This window comes from Pseudophryne corroboree, chromosome 3, assembly GCF_028390025.1.
Source record: "Pseudophryne corroboree isolate aPseCor3 chromosome 3, aPseCor3.hap2, whole genome shotgun sequence".
Classification (NCBI taxonomy): Eukaryota; Metazoa; Chordata; class Amphibia; order Anura; family Myobatrachidae; genus Pseudophryne; species Pseudophryne corroboree.
Genome location: NC_086446.1, coordinates 597,881,976 through 597,904,914, shown reverse-complemented (window position 1 = coordinate 597,904,914; position 22,939 = coordinate 597,881,976). Strand labels below are relative to the sequence as shown.

The 22,939-nt window shown below is 44.9% G+C and overlaps 1 protein-coding gene and 1 long non-coding RNA gene across 2 annotated transcripts in view; both read right to left on the bottom strand.

Moving 5' to 3' along the window:
- MICU1 (mitochondrial calcium uptake 1) overlaps positions 1–22,939 on the bottom strand; it is a 540,637-nt gene that overhangs the window by 347,064 nt on the left and 170,634 nt on the right. The window lies entirely within an intron of this gene.
- LOC135058067 (uncharacterized) lies at positions 22,033–22,807 on the bottom strand. The gene is made up of 3 exons (XR_010244574.1): positions 22,745–22,807; positions 22,160–22,256; positions 22,033–22,063 (listed from the first exon to the last, which is right to left on the bottom strand). It is a non-coding gene; the product is annotated as an uncharacterized LOC135058067 (long non-coding RNA).

Here is a 22,939-nt window from a genome sequence, read left to right as displayed (position 1 = left end):
TCTATCCACATGGAAAACCAGATAGGGGCTTTTGTGAGATAAATCCGCCAATTCCGACACTCGCCTTGCCGATGCCAAGGCCAACAATATGACCACTTTCCAAGTGAGATACTTAAATTCCACCGTTTTAAGAGGTTCAAACCAGTGAGACTTAAGGAAACGTAACACCACGTTAAGGTCCCAGGGTGCCACTGGAGGCACAAAAGGAGGCTGTATATGCAGCACTCCCTTCACAAAAGTCTGTACTTCCGGAAGAGAAGCCAATTCCTTCTGAAAGAAAATGGATAGGGCCGAAATCTGAACCTTAATGGAGCCTAAATTCACTCCAGTCTGTAGGAAGTGAAGAAAACGGCCCAGATGGAATTCCTCCGGAGGAGCATTCCTGGACTCACACCAAGAGACATACTTCCTCCAAATACGGTGATAATGTTTCGCTGTCACGTCTTTCCTAGCCTTTATCAGAGTAGGAATGACCTCATCCGGAATGCCCTTTTCCGCTAGGATCCGACGTTCAACCGCCATGCCGCGGTAAGTCTTGGAACAGACAGGGCCCCTGCTGTAACAAGTCCTCTCTGAGAGGAAGAGGCCACGGATCTTCTGTGAGCATTTCCTGCAGATCCGGATACCAGGCCCTTCGAGGCCAATCTGGAACAATGAGAATTGTCTGTACTCCTCTTCGTCTTATGATTCTCAATATCTTGGAGATGAGAGGAAGAGGAGGAAACACATAGACCGACTGGAACACCCACGGTGACCTGAGGGTCTCTTGACCTGGCGCAATACCTCGGTAGCTTTTTGTTGAGGCGTGACGCCATCATGTCTATCTGAGGCAGTCCCCACTGACTTGCAATCTCTGCGAAGACTTCCTGATGAAGTCCCCACTCTCCTGGATGTAGATCGTGTCTGCTGAGGAAGTCTGTTCCACTCCCGGAATGAAGACTGCTGTCAGAGCGCTTACATGATTTTTCGCCCAGCGAAGAATCCTGGTGGCTTCTGCCATTTCCACTCTGCTCCTTGTTCCACCTTGGTGATTTACATGAGCCACTGCGGTGATGTCTGACTGAATCAGAACCGGTAGGTCGCGAAGCAAATTCTCCGCTTGACGAAGGCCGTTGTATATGGCCCTCAACTCCAGTACGTTGATGTGAAGACCAGCCTCCTGGCTTGAACAGAGACCTTGGAAGTTTCTCCCCTGTGTGACTAATCCCCAACCTCGGAGGCGCGTCCGTGGTTACCAGAACTCAGTCCTGAATGCCGAACCTGCGACCCTCCAGAAGGTGAGCACTCTGCAGCCACCACAGGAGAGTTACCCTGGCCTTGGGGGACAGGGTGATCATCTGATGAATCTGTAGATGAGACTTGGACCTCTTGTCCAGAAGGTCCCATTGAAAAGTCCTCGCATGGAACCTGCCGAATGGAATGGCCTCGTAAGTCGCCACCATCTTTCCCACAACTCGAGTGCAGTGATGCACCGACACCCTTTTTGGCTTCAATAGGTCCTTGACCAAAGACACGAGTTCTTGGGCCTTTTCCGTCGGAAGATAAACCCTTTTCTGGTCTGTATCCAGAACCATGCCTAAGAAAGGCAACCGAGTCGTTGGAACCAACTGTGACTTTGGGATATTGAGAATCCAGCCATGCTGTTGCAACACCCTCAGGGAGAGTGATACGCTGTCCAGTAACCGTTCTCTCGATCTCACTTTTATTAGGAGATCGTCCAAGTATGGGATAATTGTGACACCCTGCCTGCGCAGGAGCACCATCATTTCCGCCATTACCTTTGTGAAAATCCTCGGGGCCGTGGAAAGCCCAAACGGCAACGTCTGAAATTGGTAATGACAATCCTGTACAGCAAACCTCAGGAACGCCTGATGAGGCTGATATATGGGGACATGAAGGTATGCATCCTTTATGTCCAGGGACACCATATAATCCCCCCCTTCCAGGCTGGCAATGACCGCTCTGAGCGACTCCATCTTTAACTTGAACCCTTTTAAGTATAGGTTTAAGGATTTTAAATTCAAAATGGGCCTGACCGAACCGTCCGGTTTCGGGACTACAAACAGGGTTGAGTAATAACCCATCCCCTGCTGCAGCAGGGGGACTTTGACCACCACTTGCTGAAGACACAATTTTTGAATTGCATTTAACACTATCTCCCTATCTGGCGGAGAAGCTGGTAGGGCCGATTTGAAAAACCGGCGAGGAGGCACCTCTTCGAATTCCAGCTTGTAACTCTGGGACACAATTTCTATTGCCCAGGGATCCACCTGTGAGTGAACCCAGACGTGGCTGAAAAGTGGAAGACATACCCCCACTGGGGCGGACTACCTCAGTGGAGCCCCAGCGTCATGCGGTGGATTTTGTAGAGGCCGGGGAGGACTTCTGCTCCTGGGAACCAGCTGTGGTTGGCAGCTTTTCCCCTTGCCCTTAACTCTGGCAAGAAAGGAAGATCCCCGCACTCTCTTGGGTTTATGCGACCGAAAGGACTGCATCTGATAATGTGGTGCTTTCTTAGGCTGTGAGGAAACATAAGGCAAAAAAGCTGATTTACCTGCCGTAGCCGCGGAGACCAGGTCCGTGAGACCTTCCCCAAACAATTCCTCACCCTTGTAAGGTAAAACCTCCATATGCCTCTTCGAGTCGGCATCGCCCGTCCATTGTCGGGTCCATAATGTTCGTCTAGCCGAAATCGCCATAGCGCTGGCTCTGGAACCCAGTAGGCCAATGTCTCTCTGAGCATCTCTCATATACATAGTAACATAGTATCTGAGGTTGAAAAAAGACAATTGTCCATCGAGTTCAACCTATTTGTGGTCTCCTATGCATGATGATTTGACTAAAATTTCTGACTGATGCTGCTGTCAGCCGTTGCATTTTATCCCCATTTATAGTAACTATAATGCATGACTATGCACCATACCCCCCTGGATATCCTTATCCATTAGGAATTTATCTAACCCATTCTTAAAGGTGTTGACAGATTCCGCCATTACAACTCCCTCGGGCAGGGAATTCCAAACACGTATTGTCCTTACCGTGAAAAAGCCTTTACGCCGTATTGTGCGGAATCTCCTCTCCTCTAACCTGAGCGAGTGTCCACGAGTTCTCTGTGTTGATCTAACCAAAAACAGGTCCCGCGCAAGCTCTGTGTATTGTCCCCTTATATATTTGTAGATGTTGATCATATCCCCTCTTAGTCTCCGCTTTTCCAATGTAAACATGCCTAGTCTTTCAAGCCTTTCCGTGTATTCCATCGTCTCCATGCCCTTAATTAGTTTGGTCGCCCTCCTCTGTACCTTTTCTAGCTCCAGGATATCCTTTTTGTAGTACGGTGCCCAGAATTGTACACAGTATTCAAGGTGTGGCCTCACTAGTGATTTATATAACGGGAGTATAATACTCTCGTCCCTAGCATCAATACCCCGTTTTATGCATGCTAATATCTTATTAGCCTTCTTTGCTGCAGTCCTACTTTGGGTACTACTGCTTAGCTTGCTATCTATGAGGACACCTAAGTCCTTTTCCAGTACAGAATCCCCTAATTTTACCCTATTTAGTAGGTAGGTGTAATGTTTGTTCTTGTTACCACAGTGCATTACCTTACACTTGTCTGTGTTTTAGCGCATTCTCCATTTGGCTGCCCATGCTTCTAATTTAACTAAGTCGTTCTGAAGAGACTCGGCATCCTCCTCTGTATTTATAGCCTTACACAATTTGGTATCATCTGCATACAGGACAGCATCTTTAATATGACCCAGGGTCGATAAAATGGTTTCCTTATCCAGCGTATCTATATCAACAGATAAGGTATCTCTCCATGCTGCTACAGCGCTACAGACCCAAGCCGACGCTATCGTCGGTCTGAGTAAGGTACCAGTATGTGTGTAAATAGACTTCAAGGTAGTCTCCTGCCTGCGATCAGCAGGATCCTTGAGGGTTGCCGTATCTTGAGATGGCAGCGCTACCTTCTTGGATAAGCGAGTCAGCGCTTTATCCACCCTCGGGGAGGATTCCCACTGTATCCTGTCCTTAGTCGGGAACGGATACGCCATAAGAATCCCTTTGGGAATCTGCAGCTTCTTGTCTGGAGATTCCCAAGCCTTTTCAAATAATTTGTTCAGCTCGTGAGATGGGGGAAAGGTTACATCAGGTTTCTTTTCCTTATACATGCGCACCCTTGTGTCAGGGACAGAGGGGTCATCTGTGGTGTATTGCCTCCCGCAGCAAGAACAGCAGCGGCGGCACCAGTAGCAGCATCTCGCAAACGCCAACTTGTTCCTAGGCAGGCTACGCTTTGTATCACCGCTTTCCATAAGAGGCACACAGCTGACAACCTCTTACGGAAACTGAGGAACATCATCGCAGAATGGCTTACCCCAATTGGACTCTCCTGGGGATTTGTGACATCGGACAACGCCACCACTATTGTGCGTGCATTACATGTGTGCAAATTCCAGCATGTCCTATGTTTTGCACATACATTGAATTTGGTGGTGCAGAATTTTTTTCAAAACGACAGGGGCGTGCAAGAGATGCTGTTGGTGGCCCGAAGAATTGCGGGCCACTTTCGGCATTCAGCCACCGCATGCCGAAGACTGGAGCACCAGCAAACACTCCTGAACCTGCCCCGCCATCATCTGAAGCAAGAGGTGGTAACGAGGTGGAATTCAACCCTCTATATGCTTCAGAGGATGGAGGAGCAGCAAAAGGCCATTCAAGCCTATACATCTGCCTACGATATAGGCAAAGGAGGGGGAATGCACCTGACTCAAGCGCAGTGGAGAATGATTTCAAAGTTGTGCAAGGTCCTGCAACCCTTTGAACTTGCCACACATGAAGTAAGTTCAGACACTGGTGAGACACTTGTCAAGTCAAGCGGAACGTGACCCGTCAACAGCTCCTCCTTCACATTTTCCCGCAACTGGGGCTGCGAGGAAAAGGCTAAGAATTCCGAGCACACCCGCTGGCGGTGATGCAGGGCAGTCTGGAGGGAGTGCTGACATCTGGTCCGGACTGAAGGACTGCATATGATTCTGTCACCATTGAAAGAATGGGGGAGGATTATATGAGTGACCGCATCCAAGTAGGCATGTCAGACAGTCCGTACGTATACTGGCAGGAAAAAGAGGCAATTTGGAGGCCCTTGCACAAACTTGCTTTATTTTACCTAAGTTGCCCCCCCTCCAGTGTGTACTCCGAAAGACTGTTTAGTGCAGCCGGTCACCTTGTCCGCAATCGGCATACGAGGTTACTTCCAGAAAATGTGGAGATGATGTTCATCAAAATGAATTATAATCAATTCCTCCGTGTGGACATTCACCAGCAATTGCCTCCAGAAAGTACACAGGGACCTGAGATGGTGGATTCCAGTGGGGACAAATTAATACTCTGTGAGGAGGGGGATGTACACAGTGAAAGGGGTGATGAATCGGACGATAAGGAGGTGGACATCTTGCCCCTGTAGAGCCAGTTTGTGCAAGGAGAGATTGATTGCTTCTTTTTTGGTGGGGGCCCAAACCAACCAGTCATTTCAGCCACAGTCATGTGGCAGACCCTGTGGCTGAAATGATGGGTTTGTTAAAGTGTGCATGTCCTGTTTATAAACATAAGGGTGGGTGGAAGGGCCCAAGGACAATTCCATCTTGCACCTCTTTTTTTATTTTATTTTTATTTATCTTTGCATCATGTGATGTTTGTGGCTAATTTTTTTAAGTGCCATCCTGTCTGACACTGCAGTGCCACTCCTAGATGGGCCAGGTGTTTGTGCCCCCCTCTTGGGTCGCTTAGCTTAGTCATCCAGCGACCTCGGTGCAAATTTTAGGACTAAATAATATTGTGAGGTGTGAGGGGTTCAGAATAGACTGGAAATGAGTGTAAATTATGGTTATTGAGGTTAATAATACTATGGGATCAAAATGACCCCCAAATTCTATGATTTAAGCTGTTTTTGAGGGTTTTTTTTATAAAAACACCCGAATCCGACAAAAAAATTTCAGGGAGGTTTTGCCAAAACGCGTCCGAATCCAAAACCCGAAAAATTTCCGGTGCACATCTCTAATAAATATATATAAATATATATATATATATATAGACGCCAAATGGGGGTCCGGCACAGCCACTTAAGAAAGAAATAGGTCTGGGTGCCCTCACAATGAAATGGATACACAGAGGGTAGGTGCGGCACTCCAATAAAGCAGTCACGAAACTCCGTTAATCACTTTAACAGAGTTTCGTGACTGCTTTATTGGAGTGCCGCACCTACCCTCTGTGTGTATATATATATATATATATATATATATATATATACACACTATATATATATATATATATATATATATATATATATATATATATAGCACAGAGGCTTTACATTCACAATAACTCACCATAATAAATAATTAAGTTTAGTTCATATATTAATCAATACATTTAGGCTTACAGGCCTCGTCAAGGGACCCCATTTTCTGTGAGTCCTACTCAGAATTATGGCAATTGCTATCATAAATTATTAGTGTTATACTTTAGGTATGCTAACTGGTTTAAAGCTCACAGCACATTGGTTTTTAAAGGTGAGACAGTCACCATGCACACCTGTTGCAAAGCACCTCTAGCAGTTTAATTAATAATTGATATATAGTAATGTAAAAAAATGTGGACAAATGGGGAGTTCTGAAATCTTGGCACAATAGTACTGTATGGAATAGGCATACAAATAAAGTATTCTTCAGTATATATCAGCACAGCCCTTAGACTTGAAAAAGAACCAAGTAAAATTTAAAGAGCCAATCTGCATAGTTTCGGTTTTGGAATACTAGGTTTACTGGATATGAAGGTTATTTTATAAAGAAATATCTTTATTATGACACTGTTTTATGATCTCGTCAGCAGTTTGATTTGGATGTTGATTTATTTTGTAAACATTTCTTTATTTTTATTAGTCAGTGTACGAATTTAAACAGACGCAGTACACTGCACATTTTTATTACATTATGCATATTACTTTCACACATTGAAAATCAATGCACAAAAGCATGCAGATGGTATAGAAAATAAAATGCATAAAATAAAGACTAATAGACTCAGAACAAGTGAAATTACTTTAAAACCGATTTACATACGAACAACACCACCAGGAACTTTCCAGAAGGTGTAATTTCCACATTAAAATGTATGCAATACATAAAGTTTTCATTTCCTGACTTATAATATAATAGAAGCTGTTATGGACTTAGTCAGAGGTTCATCTGAGATGGTCACTTCTTAGCCATACTCCATGCCTGCTGTCTTCAATTACACTGTTTGTGCCCAAACTATAATAGTACCGGTGGTATTAGGATGGAAGGGGATGCTGTTAGGATCACTCTAGTGACCATTACTTGCCAGAGAGAACTTTCTTACCCAGAGTCTGGTAAAACTGGGTGGCCACCTTTGCACAAAACTATCCAGCGCCATATTTATTGCTCGAGACACCTCACAAGCTGTCTCAACACTGTTCATTCAGGCTGTCAATATAGGCCCCTGCCTGTGTCAAAGTCGAAAAATATTGTAGTACACACATCACGTACTAACAACACACACATGCCCGCTGCGCGCGCACTTGTTCCGCCGTGCGTGCACATATCCGCAATTTGCGTATGGTCGCTCCCGCGGTCCTGCGCGTGGTATGGGTATTTACGGCGGAGTTTGTGAGCGCATAGAGGGTTATCAAAACATTACATATTTAATCCAAATAGTGCACATTGTACACATAGCCCCCCTGCACCACATCAGCAAGTATCAACAGTTTAAATGATTCCAGGACTAAGGGATTCGCCTTTGCATGATAGGAAGGGACAGACTAAGGTTATAAGGTGGTGTCTGGTATCCAGCTGTAGGGTATTTTAAGGGTAACATTCCGGTGTTGGTTAGAGGAAGATCGCATGTTCCTGCGTATAGTTATGTGCAGAAGTAGAATCTAGATATAAACTGTATTTACCGTATATTATGTATGCGGCGGGAATCCAGAGGAGACCTCCCACAAGAGCAGTTGAGAAAGACATCGCCCACCTTTTCAAATCAACCTATGACCTCTCCTGTAATGTAAAGATGCATCCCTGTGTCCAATGGACAAAGGGATTACAGTATCCATTGTATTGCTTTTGGAAGTAGTGTATAAAAAGCCTGTTGCTGCCTGGCCGGTCAGAAGACTCTTAACGCTATCTACCTGATTAGCGGAGGACTGGACCAGGAAGCGCATGCGAATATTCTCACGTATGTACATTGACTGTAGCCATTTACTCTGTTGTATTGTAGTGTATAAATTGTATTGTTAACCCCCTTTCAGATATATACTCTGTGGTGTCGGAACCCAGTGTTTAACTACAAATCGGTGTTGTGTCCTCTTTTCCCTGCTAGGGTTTAAAGCGTATTACATTACCTAACTGTATTAGGTTTAAAAGCGTATTGATAAGGTGTGTACGCGCTGCGGGTACTTTGTACCGTCAGCGCTGCATAAGGTTTAAGGTGTAACATCATTGCAGTGCTTTGCTGCATAAGGTTTAAAGTATAATAGCATTATTGCATTGCATTGCTGCATAAGGTTTATGGTGTAATATCATTGCATTGCTGCATAAGGTTTAAGGTGTAATATCATTGCATTGCATTACTACTAAAGGTGTAAAGTATAACTCTGGGTGTGTGCGCGCTGTGTGTACTTTGTACCCCCAGCGCGGCGTTTGTACGCTAAGTCCGTACAAGGTACGGGACTCTGTACGCAAATAGCGTACAAAGTACGTAGAGTGCATATTAAGTCTAGCGGCCGCAGCGGCTCCAAGGTAAAAGTGTGTTTAAAGGTATAGCTTTATGGTTAAGATAACGACATTATCACCTGGTAGTCAACATAATTGTTGCCGTGGTTTATATCTCTAGTGGCCACGGATAGAGCTCCTACAAATTCTCTGGAGCGAAGCTTCATTCAAACAGGCAGCTGCAATGCTTGCACCACCCCCATACCCTCACATCTGTTTCATGCTTACCTGGCCCTCCAGGGAGGGAACTTTGTGATTGTCTCATCCGCTCTACCGACTGTCCTTCAGGCATGTCACTGCCGCTGGTCACATGTGCCCTCCTGTGCCATCAGCACCTGGCCAGAATCTTCAGCATCTACCACGTACACCTCTGTGTTTCCTGCCTCCTGCTGGTGTCCCTTTGAGCCGATAGTCGATATCGGCTCCCTGGACACTTCCTCCTGGAGAGCCTCTGTCCAGCTAGTGTTCTCACGGGTGGAAATTTGCCCAGTGGATCCTCACTGCAGCAGACGTATCAATCCACCTCAGCCCTCACCAATGGCTTCCATGGAAGGCAATCTCCATTTGTCTCGGGTTTCTCAGTAAATCCTGTCCTCAGTTGCGGTGCTTGGCTGCTGAAGGAGTACCTGTCACCACCGGGAGTCAGGTCTGTGGTCCAATTCCCGCTGCCAGTTCTACATCATGGATGTATGTGGTACTGACTAGGGACTTGGTAACCGTCCAATTACCACCAACAAAAGTTACATACAAGCAATATCCATAGAAGGCGTAAACACTATCCTTTAAAACTATCCAAATATAAAATTTACTAACATATGTTAAGTTAATTTACATACAATATCATGTAATTAAAACAATTTCAATATTAGCTGAATTGTATAAGAAAATTAAAAAGTCCAGTTTTAAAACAGTGAAGTGGTGCTTCAAGTCCTTTCTTAAAAAGGACTACAAGTATGCAGATTCAGTCAATGTAGGCCTGAATTACAATATGCTGTTTATGTTGTAAGAGCGTCTTTCATAGCTAACCTGTGCGTGTGTTAGAGATGAGCTGGTTTGGATCTTAGAGATGCGAACTTCACGATCCGAGCCGGGAACAGAGTCCGGCTTGGGACTTCCCACCACACTGATCCCAGAACGAGGCAAAACGTCATAATCCCGCTGTCGGATTCTCGAAGGTTTTGGATTCCATATAAGGAGTAGAGATGTGTGGGTTTGGTTTTACGCAGGTCTCAAAACGACATCTTATTGGCTCACGTATGTCACGTTTTGGATAGCCAATAAGAAAAATCTGAAAAACCAGAGTAAAAACGAACCCGCACATCTCTGATAAGGAGCCGCGCGTCGCTGCCATTTTCATTCCGGACTTGGAGAGTGAGGAATACAGACCTCTGTCTCTCTGTAGGTGGTGGCGTCGGGTGGAGTCAGTGTGTGCTCTTTAGGGGTGCTGTCCTGTGTGCTGTTATGGGTACTGGCCTGTCACTGTGGTGTCTTGTGCTGTTAGGGGTACTGCAACTGTACATGGGTGTTGCTATCCTGTCACTGTGGTGTCCTGTGCGGTTAGGGGTGCTGTCCTGTCACTGTGGTGTTCTGTACTGTAGGGGTGCTGCAGCTGTACATGGGTGTTGCTGCCCAGTCACTGTGCTGTACAGGGGCACTGTCCTGTATGCTGTAAAAAATACAGGAGTGTTGTAAAGGTACACTGGCCCTGTCTTGTATGCTGTAAAATTACAGGGGTGCTGTGACAAAGGTACACTGGCCCTGTCTTGTATGCTGCAAAAATACAGGGGTGCTGTGTTAATAAATGTACACTGGCCATGTAGTGTATGCTGTAAAATTACAGGGGTGTTGTTAAAATACAGGCGTGCTGGCCCTGTCCTGTATGCTGTAAAAATACAGGGGTGCTGTTAAAATACATGGGTGCTGGTTCTGTCCTGTATGCTGTAAAAAAATACAGGGGTGTTGTAAAGGTACACTGGCCCTGTATTGTATGCTGTGAGAATAAAGGCTTTAGCTCTTCATTTTTCTGTTTGTCCAGTAATGTGGTAATTATATATTTGCTGGTTGAAGTCCTTTCTGTTCCACACCAATATAGGAGTGGAGGTGAAAGCCTGTGCGTTGTTCCTGATCTGCATGTAGTTCCCTAATTTTTAATCACATTCTTGACACTGTCCTCTTGCCTCTTCTCATAATGTGAAAAGTCATCAAATATGGAGGTGATATGTTTGTAGCGAGCTATGATTCTGAGAACTTGGCAAGCTTTTTCCAGGGGGACCACCTGTCGCTGAAATGATGGGTTTATTAAACTGTGCATGTCCTGTTTAAAACAGCAAAAGGGTGGGTGGGAGGGCCCAAGAACAATTCCATCTTGCAACTATTTTTTCTTTGCATTATGTGCTCTTTGGGGCCTAGTTTTTAAAACTGCCATCCTGTCTGCCACTGCAGTGCCACTCCTAGATGAGCCAGGTGTTTATGCCGCCCACTTGTGTCGCTTAGCTTAGTCATCCAGCTACCTCGGTGCAACCTTTTGGCCCAAAGACAATATTGTAAGGTGTTCAGAATAGACTGGAAATGAGTGGAAATTAATGTTATTGAGGTTAATAATACTGTAGGATCAAAAATACCCCCAAATTCAGTGATTTTAGCGGTTTTTATGTTTTTTTCAAAAAAATCCAGATCCAAAACCCAAAAGGGTGGTTTTGGCAAAACCAATCCAGACCCAAAACACGAACAGAGATCTAGATCCAAAACCCGAAAAGTGTCCGGTGCACACCTCGAGAGAGAGAGAGAGAGAGAGAGAGAGAGAGAGAGAGAGAGAGAGAGAGAGAGAGAGAGAGAGAGAGAGAGAGAGAGAGAGAGAGAGAGAGAGAGAGAGAGAGAGAGAGAGAGAGAGTGTGTGTGTGTGTGTGTGTGTGTGTGTGTGTGTGTGTGTGTGTGTATTCAATGCTGGGTAGTGGTGAGAAGGGGCCCTTCCATACCTCTCTCCTGTAGCACATCTTAGTCCCGGTTCTCACTGTAGCTGCATGACCGAGGTGGGCTGTCACATTACTGGGTGAGCTGTCAATTGAAGTCAGTCCCTGCAGTAAAGTCCGAGGGTATGATGCATCCCTTCTTCGATTTTGCCACTGGAGTGCTTGAGAATATGCGCCCAGTCTCCCAGTGGTATCGGGGGTGGGCATGACCAACGCGTTTCGCGGGGCAGGGTCTTGCCTTGCTTTCTCAGGGACTAGGGGGTCTATGTACTAAGTCTTGGAGAGAAATAAAGTGAACAGAGATAAAGTACCAGCCATTCAGCACCTAACTGTCATATTACAGGTTGTGTTTGAAAAATGGTAGTTAGTAACTAATTGGCTGGTACTTTCACTTTATCTCTACAGGACTTAGAGGCCTATGTACTAAGCCTTGGAGAGCAATAAAGTGTATGGAGATAAAGTACTAGCAGATCAGGCTCTAACTGTCATTTTTCAAACACAGCCTGTAACATGACAGTTAGGAGCTGATTTCCTCTATTTTTATTGTTTGAGTGAATTCCCAGCTGACAACACCTGGGTTCTACCCTTGTCTGGATTGCATGGATGCAACTCTGGCAGAAGGTGTATTTCTCCTCATTGTGGCTGTTATTCTCCTACAACTAAGGTTACCTTTTACTCTGGCATATTATTGTGCTGATGTCTAGGGAAGTTCTAGTATTACTACTGTTTGCTAAATTACATATTGTTTGTTTTCTACAGTCCATTGGGTCCTCCCTTTTATGCCTGGTCATTCATTTCTACTTGATGGACGACAGCCCCTTGTATTCAATTAGTACTTTGTAATACTTATCCTCTTCTATCGTTTGAGTTTTCTTTACCTATGCTCAAAATAGTCTGCACTACATCCAAAAAATAAGATTTTACTCACCGGTAAATCTATTTCTCGTAGTCCGTAGTGGATGCTGGGAACTCCGAAAGGACCATGGAGAATAGCGGCTCCGCAGGAGACTGGGCACAACTAAAGAAAGCTTTTAGGTCACCTGGTGTGCACTGGCTCCTCCCACTATGACCCTCCTCCAAGCCTCAGTTAGGACACTGTGCCCGGACGAGCTGACATAATAAGGAAGGATTTTGAATCCAGGGTAAGACTCTTAACCAGCCACACCAATCACACCATATAACTCGTGATACTATACCCAGTTTAACAGTATGAAAACAACTGAGCCTCTCAACAGATGGCTCAACAATAACCCTTTAGTTAACAATAACTATGTACAAGTATTGCAGACAATCCGCACTTGGGACGGGCGCCCAGCATCCACTACGGACTACGAGAAATAGATTTACCGGTGAGTAAAATCTTATTTTCTCTGACGTCCTAGTGGATGCTGGGAACTCCGAAAGGACCATGGGGATTATAACAAAGCTCCCAAACGGGCGGGAGAGTGCGGATGACTCTGCAGCACCGAATGAGAGAACTCTAGGTCCTCCTCAGCCAGGGTATCAAATTTGTAGAATTTTGCAAACGTGTTTGCCCCTGACCAAGTAGCAGCTCGGCAAAGTTGTAAAGCCGAGACCCCTCGGGCAGCCGCCCAAGATGAGCCCACCTTCCTTGTAGAATGGGCTTTTACTGATTTAGGATGCGGCAGTCCAGCCGCAGAATGCGCCAGCTGAATTGTGCTACAAATCCAGCGAGCAATAGTCTGCTTAGAAGCAGGAGCACCCAGTTTGTTGGGTGCATACAGGATAAATAGTGAGTCAGTTTTCCTGACTCTAGCCGTCCTGGAAACATAAATTTTCAAGGCCCTGACTACGTCCAGCAACTTGGAATCCTCCAAGTCCCTAGTAGCCGCAGGCACCACAATAGGTTGGTTCAAGTGAAAAGCTGATACCACCTTAGGGAGAAACTGGGGACGAGTCCTCAATTCCGCCCTATCCATATGGAAAATCAGATAAGGGCTTTTACATGACAAAGCTGCCAATTCTGACACACGCCTGGCTGAAGCCAAGGCCAATAACATGACCACTTTCCACGTGAGATATTTTAGATCCACGGTTTTAAGTGGCTCAAACCAATGTGATTTTAAGAAACTCAACACCACGTTGAGATCCCAAGGTGCCACTGGAGGCACAAACGGGGGCTGAATATGCAGCACTCCTTTCACAAACGTCTGAACTTCAGGTAGTGAAGCTAGTTCTTTCTGAAAGAAAATCGACAGAGCCGAGATCTGTACCTTAATGGAGCCTAATTTCGGGCCCATAGTCACTCCTGCTTGTAGGAAATGCAGAAATCGACCTAGTTGAAATTCCTCTGTTGGGGCCTTTTTGGCCTCACACCAAGCAACATATTTCCGCCATATGCGGTGATAATGCTTTGCAGTTACATCTTTCCTGGCTTTAATCAGCGTAGGAATGACTTCCTCCGGAATGCCCTTTTCTCGTCTTGGCCAATCCAGAACCACGAGTATTGTTCTTACTCCTCGTTTTCTTATTATTCTCAGTACCCTTGGTATGAGAGGCAGAGGGAACACATAAACTGACTGGTACACCCACGGTGTCACTAGAGCGTCCACAGCTATCGCCTGAGGGTCCCTTGACCTGGCGCAATATCTCTCTAGTTTTTTGTTTAGGCGGGACGCCATCATGTCCACCTGTGGCCGTTCCCATCGATTTACAATCAGCGTGAAGACTTCTGGATGAAGTCCCCACTCTCCCGGGTGGAGGTCGTGCCTGCTGAGAAAGTCTGCTTCCCAGTTGTCCACTCCCGGAATGAACACTGCTGACAGTGCTAGTACGTGATTTTCCGCCCATCGGAGAATCCTTGTGGCTTCTGCCATTGCCATCCTGCTTCTTGTGCCGCCCTGTCGATTTACATGGGCGACTGCCGTGATGTTGTCTGACTGGATCAGTACCGGCTGGTGTAGAAGCAGGGATTTTGCCTGACTTAGGGCATTGTAAATGGCCCTTAGTTCCAGAATATTTATGTGTAGGGAAGTCTCCTGACTCGACCATAGTCCTTGGAAGTTTCTTCCCTGTGTGACTGCCCCCCAGCCTCGAAGGCTGGCATCCGTGGTCACCAGGACCCAGTCCTGTATGCCGAATCTGCGGCCCTCTAGAAGATGAGCACTCTGCAGCCACCACAGCAGAGACACCCTGGTTCTTGGAGACAGGGTTATTAGGCGATGCATCTGAAGATGCGATCCGGATCATTGGTCCAACAGGTCCCACTGAAAGATTCTGGCATGGAACCTGCCGAAAGGAATTGCTTCGTAAGAAGCCACCATCTTTCCCAGGACCCGCGTGCAGTGATGCACCGATACCTGTTTTGGTTTCAGGAGGTCTCTGACTAGAGATGACAGCTCCTTGGCTTTCTCCTCCGGGAGAAACACTTTTTTCTGGACTGTATCCAGAATCATACCCATGAACAGTAGACGTGTCGTCGGAACCAGCTGTGATTTTGGAATATTCAGAATCCAACCGTGCTGGTGTAGCACCTCCTGAGATAGTGCTACTCCCACCAACAACTGCTCCTTGGACCTCACCTTTATTAGGAGATCGTCCAAGTACGGGATAATTAAAACTCCCTTTCTTCGAAGGAGTATCATCATTTCCGCCATTACCTTGGTAAACACCCTCGGTGCCGTGGAGAGTCCAAACGGCAGCGTCTGGAATTGGTAATGGCAATCCTGTACCACAAATCTGAGGTACTCCTGGTGAGGATAGTAAATGGGGACATGCAGGTAAGCATCCTTGATGTCCAGGGATACCATGTAATCCCCCTCATCCAGGCTTGCAATAACCGCCCTGAGCGATTCCATCTTGAACTTGAATTTTTTTATGTATGTGTTCAAGGATTTCAAATTTCAAATGGGTCTCACCGAACCGTCCGGTTTCGGTACCACAAACAGTGTGGAATAGTAACCCCGTCCTTGATGAAGTAGGGGCACCTTGATTATCACCTGCTGGGAATACAGCTTGTGAATTGCCGCTAGCACAGCCTCCCTGTCTGAAGGAGTAATCGGCAAGGCAGATTTTAGGAACCGGTGGGGTGGAGACGCCTCGAATTCCAGTTTGTACCCTTGAGATACTATTTGCAGGATCCAGGGATCCACCTGTGAGCGAGCCCACTGATCGCTGAAATTTTTGAGGCGGCCCCCCACCGTACCTGGCTCCGCCTGTGGAGCCCCACCGTCATGCGGCGGACTTGGAAGAAGCGGGGGAGGACTTTTGCTCCTGGGAACCTGCTGTTTGTTGCAGCCTTTTTCCCCTACCTCTGCCTCTGGACAGAAAGGACCCGCCTTTTCCACGCCTGTTTTTCTGAGTCCGAAAGGACTATACCTGATAAAACGGCGCATTTTTAGGCTGTGAGGGAACATGGGGTAAAAATGCTGACTTCCCAGCAGTTGCTGTGGAAACTAGGTCAGAGAGACCATCCCCAAATAACTCCTCACCCTTATAAGGCAAAACTTCCATGTGCCTTTTTGAATCTGCATCCCCTGTCCACTGGCGAGTCCATAAGCCTCTCCTAGCAGAAATGGACAATGCACTTATTTTAGATGCCAGCCGGCAGATCTCCCTCTGTGCATCTCTCATGTATAAGACTGAGTCTTTTATATGCTCTATGGTTAGCAGAATAGTGTCCCTGTCTAGGGTGTCAATATTTTCTGACAGGGAATCTGACCACGCAGCGGCAGCACTGCACATCCATGCTGACGCAATAGCTGGTCTAAGTATAATGCCTGAGTGTGTATATACAGACTTCAGGATCGCCTCCTGCTTTCTATCAGCAGGTTCCTTGAGGGCGGCCGTATCCGGAGACGGTAGTGCCACCTTTTTAGACAAACGTGTGAGCGCTTTATCCACTCTAGGGGGTGTCTCCCAACGTGACCTATCCTCTGGCGGGAAAGGGAACGCCATTAGTAACTTCTTAGAGATTACCAATCTTTTATTAGGGAAAGCCCACGGTTCTTCACACACTTCATTTAATTCTTCTGATGGGGGAAAAACTACGGGTAGTTTTTTCCCCCTAAACATAATACCCTTTTTAGTGGTACCTGGGTTTATATCAGAAATTTGTAACACCTCTTTCATTGCTTCAATCATGCAACGAATGGCCTTAGTGGACATTAGACTAGACTCATCGTCGTCGACACTGGTGTCAGTATCCGTGTCGACATCCGCGTCTGCCATCTGAGGTAGCGGGCGTTTTAGAGCCCCCGATGGCCTTTGAGACGCCTGGACAGGCACGAGCTGAGAAGCCGGCTGTCCCGCATTTGGCATGTCGTCAATTTTTTTGTGTAAGGAGTCGACACGTGCACGCAATTCCTTCCATAAGTCCATCCACTCAGGTGTCTGCCCCGCAGGGGGTGACATCCCTTCTATAGGCATCTGCTCCGCCTCCACATCATTATCCTCATCAAACATGTCGACACAGCAGTACCGACACACCGCAGACACACAGGGAATGCTCTAACAGAAGACAGGACCCACAAAAGCCCTTTGGGGAGACAGAGTGAGAGTATGCCAGCACACACCAGAGCGCTATATAATGCAGGGACTAACTGAGTTATGTCCCCTATAGCTGCTGTTATATATACTGCGCCTAAATTTAGTGCCCCCCCTCTCTTTTTTACCCTTTTCTGTAGTGTAGACTGCAGGGGAGAGTCAGGGAGCTTCCTTCCAGCGGATCTGTGAAGGAGAAATGGCGCCAGTGTGCTGAAGGAGATAGCTCCGCCCCTTTTTCGCGGACTTTTCTCCCGCTTTTTTATGGATTCTGGCAGGGGTAATTATCACATATATAGCCTCTGGGGCTATATATTGTGGTATTTTTGCCAGCCAAGGTGTTTTTATTGCTGCTCAGGGCGCCCCCCCCTAGCGCCCTGCACCCTCAGTGACCGGAGTGTGAAGTGTGTATGAGGAGCAATGGCGCACAGCTGCAGTGCTGTGCGCTACCTTGGTGAAGACAGAAGTCTTCATGCCGCCGATTTTCCGGACCTCTTCTTGCTTCTGGCTCTGTAAGGGGGACGGCGGCGCAGCTCCGGGACCGAACACCAAGGCCAGTTCCATGCGGTCGATCCCTCTGGAGCTAATGGTGTCCAGCAGCCTAAGAAACCCAAGCTAGCTGCAAGCAGGTAGGTTCGCTTCTTCTCCCCTTAGTCCCTCGCTGCAGTGAGCCTGTTGCCAGCAGGTCTCACTGTAAAATAAAAAACCTATTTATATACTTTCTTTTTAGAAGCTCAGGAGAGCCCCTAGTGTGCATCCAACCTCGGCCGGGCACAAAATCTAACTGAGGCTTGGAGGAGGGTCATAGTGGGAGGAGCCAGTGCATACCAGGTGACCTAAAAGCTTTCTTTAGTTGTGCCCAGTCTCCTGCGGAGCCGCTATTCCCCATGGTCCTTTCGGAGTTCCCAGCATCCACTAGGACGTCAGAGAAATTTTTGTAATACAGTATACTGTATTTAATCCCATATAATTTTCTTGGATTCTGTACTTCCCATGTGTGTATTGGTGCACGCTTAATCACAACTGAAGTTTGCTCTTTAACTGTGGCACCAATTATTCCAGGTATCATTTTCACCTCATATTATCATGCAATTTGCATCTAAATATTAAGCATGATGGCTAAATGTCTCGACAGACTTTCATATTATGGTACCTTCCCAAGCTACTCTGTCAAGTATGGGCAGGGACAAGGCCACAGAGTCTCCTGCAGGTCCCATCACTGCCAATGTTGGGCTGGGTACAAATTGTATAGTGTGTACCCAAGTTAGGTGACAAGGAGTACACAATTCACTTGCATCAAGCCACTGTTTACTCTCAATCTCGTTCTTTTATCCAGCTATCTGACAAACTCAATCTTGAAAATAGGAATAGTTGTAATAATCTGAGATTTATTGGAATTTTAGAGTCCATCAAGGGCCAACAGTTGATAGATTACAGTATCTCAGTGTTAATCTGCCCAAGCCTTGAACTTTGCTTCTAATGTAACCCCACCACAGATTGAATAGACAAACAGACTGGGCCAAGAGACACGGAAACGGAGAACAACCCCATCCAGTCATAAACAGATTCCTGGAATTTAGAGCGAAAAAGAACTCTAGCAGTTTATAGAAAGGGCATTCAAATTGATAGTGGAAGATAGACGCATTTGCTGATGTGGCAATGGCACTGTGGTACAAAATAGAAAAGTATTTTCTCCAATCTGCCCTAATCTAGTGGAAAATAGCCTCCGATGTACACTGATGCTCCCTGCAAGGCTTTGAGTAGATATTTTCACTCATCACCGACAAGCCCTTCATTTTTTGCATGGTTGTTTTCTGCGGCGGTCACATAACCATCCTATTGAGCCCTGATTCTCTGCAACTCTCCTAATTGTCTATTTTATATAGTTATGTTGTATGCAATTTAGCAAATAGAAACCTGTGAATGACCCCAAATTCAGTATTGGTGGCAGTTTACAAAATCTTCAGTGTTTATTACCTTCATAAAAGTTGGCTTTCTGTTATTTCAGCATGCAACTCCCAGTTACTGTATCTGGGAGATGCTACCTTTATGTTTGCAAGGACAATTAAAAATATGCTGTATTCTGAAGCGTTAAACTCAGATTTTCATGTATCTATGTGAATTCTCATTGTATTGCTTTTCTGTTGGTTTTGTTCTCCTTTGTACTTAGTACTCCTTTTGAAGGGACAAAAATATGACTAATTTATTTGGTAGTACAGATCACAAAGAACCCCTTTTCTTTATACAATATGAATATCTCCAAGGTTCTGACAGCTTTGAGTCACGTAAGTAACTTTTTTTGTAATCACAAAAAAAAAAGCCAAAATCGTCCTGGCTCACCTGCAAAAGACAAAAATTCAAGGAGGAATCCATTTTCCTAATCTTACTGATTGTAATATGACAGCCTTTCTGCGCCACCTACGTGACTGGCTGTAGGGGTTTAATGTATACACTGACTATTTTGGATGGAAACTTACTAGTTGACTGGAACCTGATTTATTTTCTTCACCATCAGGATCATCATAAGATCCTTCAAAAGGTTGATGGGTAATCATCTTCTTTGGACCAGCCATCAAGTGTGGCATATCTTGTGACAAAAAACCTATTTGAATGTACACAACACTCTTTTCTTTCCTTCAAAAACCAGTTGCAGCAAGGTTTAGCCAAGGCCTGGTTAACCAATAGGCTGATCAGGCTGCAGCCTTGAGCGCTGGGTCCTGGGCGGGATACAGCGCCGGCACAATAGATTGTGCTGGGATGGGAGCACTTCCTGGTGGAGTTGGGGCCAAGCAATTTCTCGCGAGATCTTCCCCAGGAACTGTGGGAGCAGCGGTGCCTGCCAGGATTGCTGGCGTCATCAAGGCAGGGACTTCCCTTGCATAGGTTCCTAATCCCGGAGCCTATGCCCCATGATGGTGATTGCCTGATGGTGAGCCTATGCAAGGAAAGGAATCCCTAAAAGACTCCCTGATAACCCTCTAGAGGGGCCCCTGCATATGAGTGACACTGCCTATACCTCATTGTTTATATTGACTTTTTATTGGACTTATATTGCCATTCTTATAACATCAGGAATCATTGTGACTTTCCATACTAGTGTGCAATTAGTATAATAAAACAGATCTGTTTTCCTACAGCAGGCATTCCCAACCGCGGTCCTCAAGGCACACCAACAGTGCAGGTTTTAGTGATATCCAGGCTTCAGCACAGATGGTTAAATCAAAATAACTGAGGAACTAATTAAGTCACCTGTGTTCAAGCCTGGATATTACTAAAACCAGGACTGTTACTGTGCCTTGAGGACCGAGGTTGGGAAACACTGTCCTACAGCAACACAACGTAATGATTACTTATTTTATACATCCAGTATTATTAATCTCCCCTTTTTTCTTCGTTTATTCATTCTTCTCTCTCTGTTCCATTCCCCCCTCTTTCTTTTTTCTTCTTTCCTTCCTCTGTTTTCTCCTCTCTCTCATCACACACATTACCTTTACACTTTCACCAGGTGATCGCTAACACTATCACCCCTTTCCTTGAGTACTTGCACTGAGACTGGACCACTCAGAGTGTTCAGCAGCTCCCAGACAGAGAGGACAAACTGTATATACTTTGCGCTGTTGCCTAAATACTATTTATTGCACGTCAACTACCATCTGGCCATAAGGCAATTTCCCAACATAACCCTTCTCTACAAGGCAAACTGGATGAAGATGATGATAAAATTAGGACTGGGCTGCTTTAACGGTTTGCATATAATGTGTATATATATATATATATATATATATATATATCAGGAGGAAGGCGGCACTCCAAGGTCTTAAAAAGTTTAATTAATAAACTGAAACGTTACTGCAGCTTATGGTGTTCAGCACCTATCTTTTCCAGTGTTTTCTAAGACCTTGGAGTGCCGCCTTCCACCTGCTATTTCTATACGTTGCAAGACGTATTTTAGGAGGGCAACCAGGCAATTACCATATATTTGTGAACGAGTGCCAGCTTTTTTTCATTTATTTATATATGTGTGTGTGTGTGTGTGTGTGTGTGTGTGTGTGTGTGTGTGTGTGTGTGACACAAAAATTACTCTCCCACTGCGCTAATTTAAATAAAACACTAAAATTAAATCTACTTATTATAAGGCTGCCTGTGTCCTCTAAGTTCCCTGTTAGAAGGAACTAAATATGTGAGAATGTGAAACGAAATAGAGGAGATGGCGCCAAGGGGGTAATATCAACACCCTATTTGAAACGGACCCTTATAGTAATCTCAAGGCAAATTACGTCCGATAGCATATACTGACATAAAAATTTATTAAAACATAACACCAATATCCATGCATATACAGAGTTGATACATTTACATTTATCGTAAAGTTTGAACAATCTGCTTGTGGTAATGAGGAAAAATGTAGATCTGTCACTACAGTTTCCTCCTTCTCCTTATTGAAGATTTGGAGGTAACATCAGATAAAAGATAGACAAATAACCCAACGCGTTTCATCTTGTTCCAAGACTTCATCAGGGGTGAAATCTACAATTGTTGAATAATAAGTCAAAACAAATATACAGCAATAAGCATCTTAAACTCACATATAACATGACATATTGGTATCTGAAGAACATGACATGGCAACATGAGGCGGAAAACAGAATAAATAACACGAAAAAGAGGAAAAAAGAGAACTAAAAAAGCACAAGTTGTAAAGGACATACCTCTTCATTTCAGAACATATTGTCTGCACAAACAAGGTCAAAGATGTATGAATAATATTTCAATGGGACTTGATTGATATGGCAAGGACCAACCCTAATTAAAAAATGTTTAATAACCTTTATTAAATAAGGAACACTTCTTGTTCACACAGACAAAAAATTAGGATTACTCCGATGGTGCTGCACATACCTCATATGTCATCGGCTTGAATCTGACAATCAGATAATCGAATATGAGGAAGATTCATATGTGTATAGAATCTAACAGGCTCACAAGCATAAGGGACCTAATGAATTGATTGATTGAATTAATAGTTATCAGAACACCTATAAATTCATAAATGTACCCCTATTTAGTTAGACAACCAAAATTATGGAAATCTGATATCACTAATATCTGACCAACAATGAACAGATCACAAGATTATCCAATATGGTTTCCATATATAGTACAGGACAAAGTTACCAAATTAGATATAACCGCCATAAATGCTAACATTCTACATCATGCCTCTACTGAATGAACTTAATTATTTAATTATTTGTAAATGATATCAACCGACCCTTTGTTGAGATTTGAAAAACTCCCAGGGCTAAATATATTGGCTATTAATGCAGTGAACCAACATGGTATCCTTATTAGAAAAACCCTTTCTATATGGGCGATATCATTAATCTATGATCAAATAAATAAATTATTCATAGTGCTACCCATGAAGGGTTTAATACAATAGTAACAATCATTAATGAAAAATCGCTATAATACAGCACATACCTCATCGGTCAACAGCTTAAACCTGACACTCAAAGACTCAGGAGTGAAGGCAATTTGAATGGGTCTATTATCTAACCAGTTCAGAACACGTAACAGACATGGTAAATTAATTAAATTGACGTCAATTATGCAATCAATTAAAGTGCCTGTGAGTACAGAAAATTCCCACCCCATGAGGGATATAAATATTCCTTT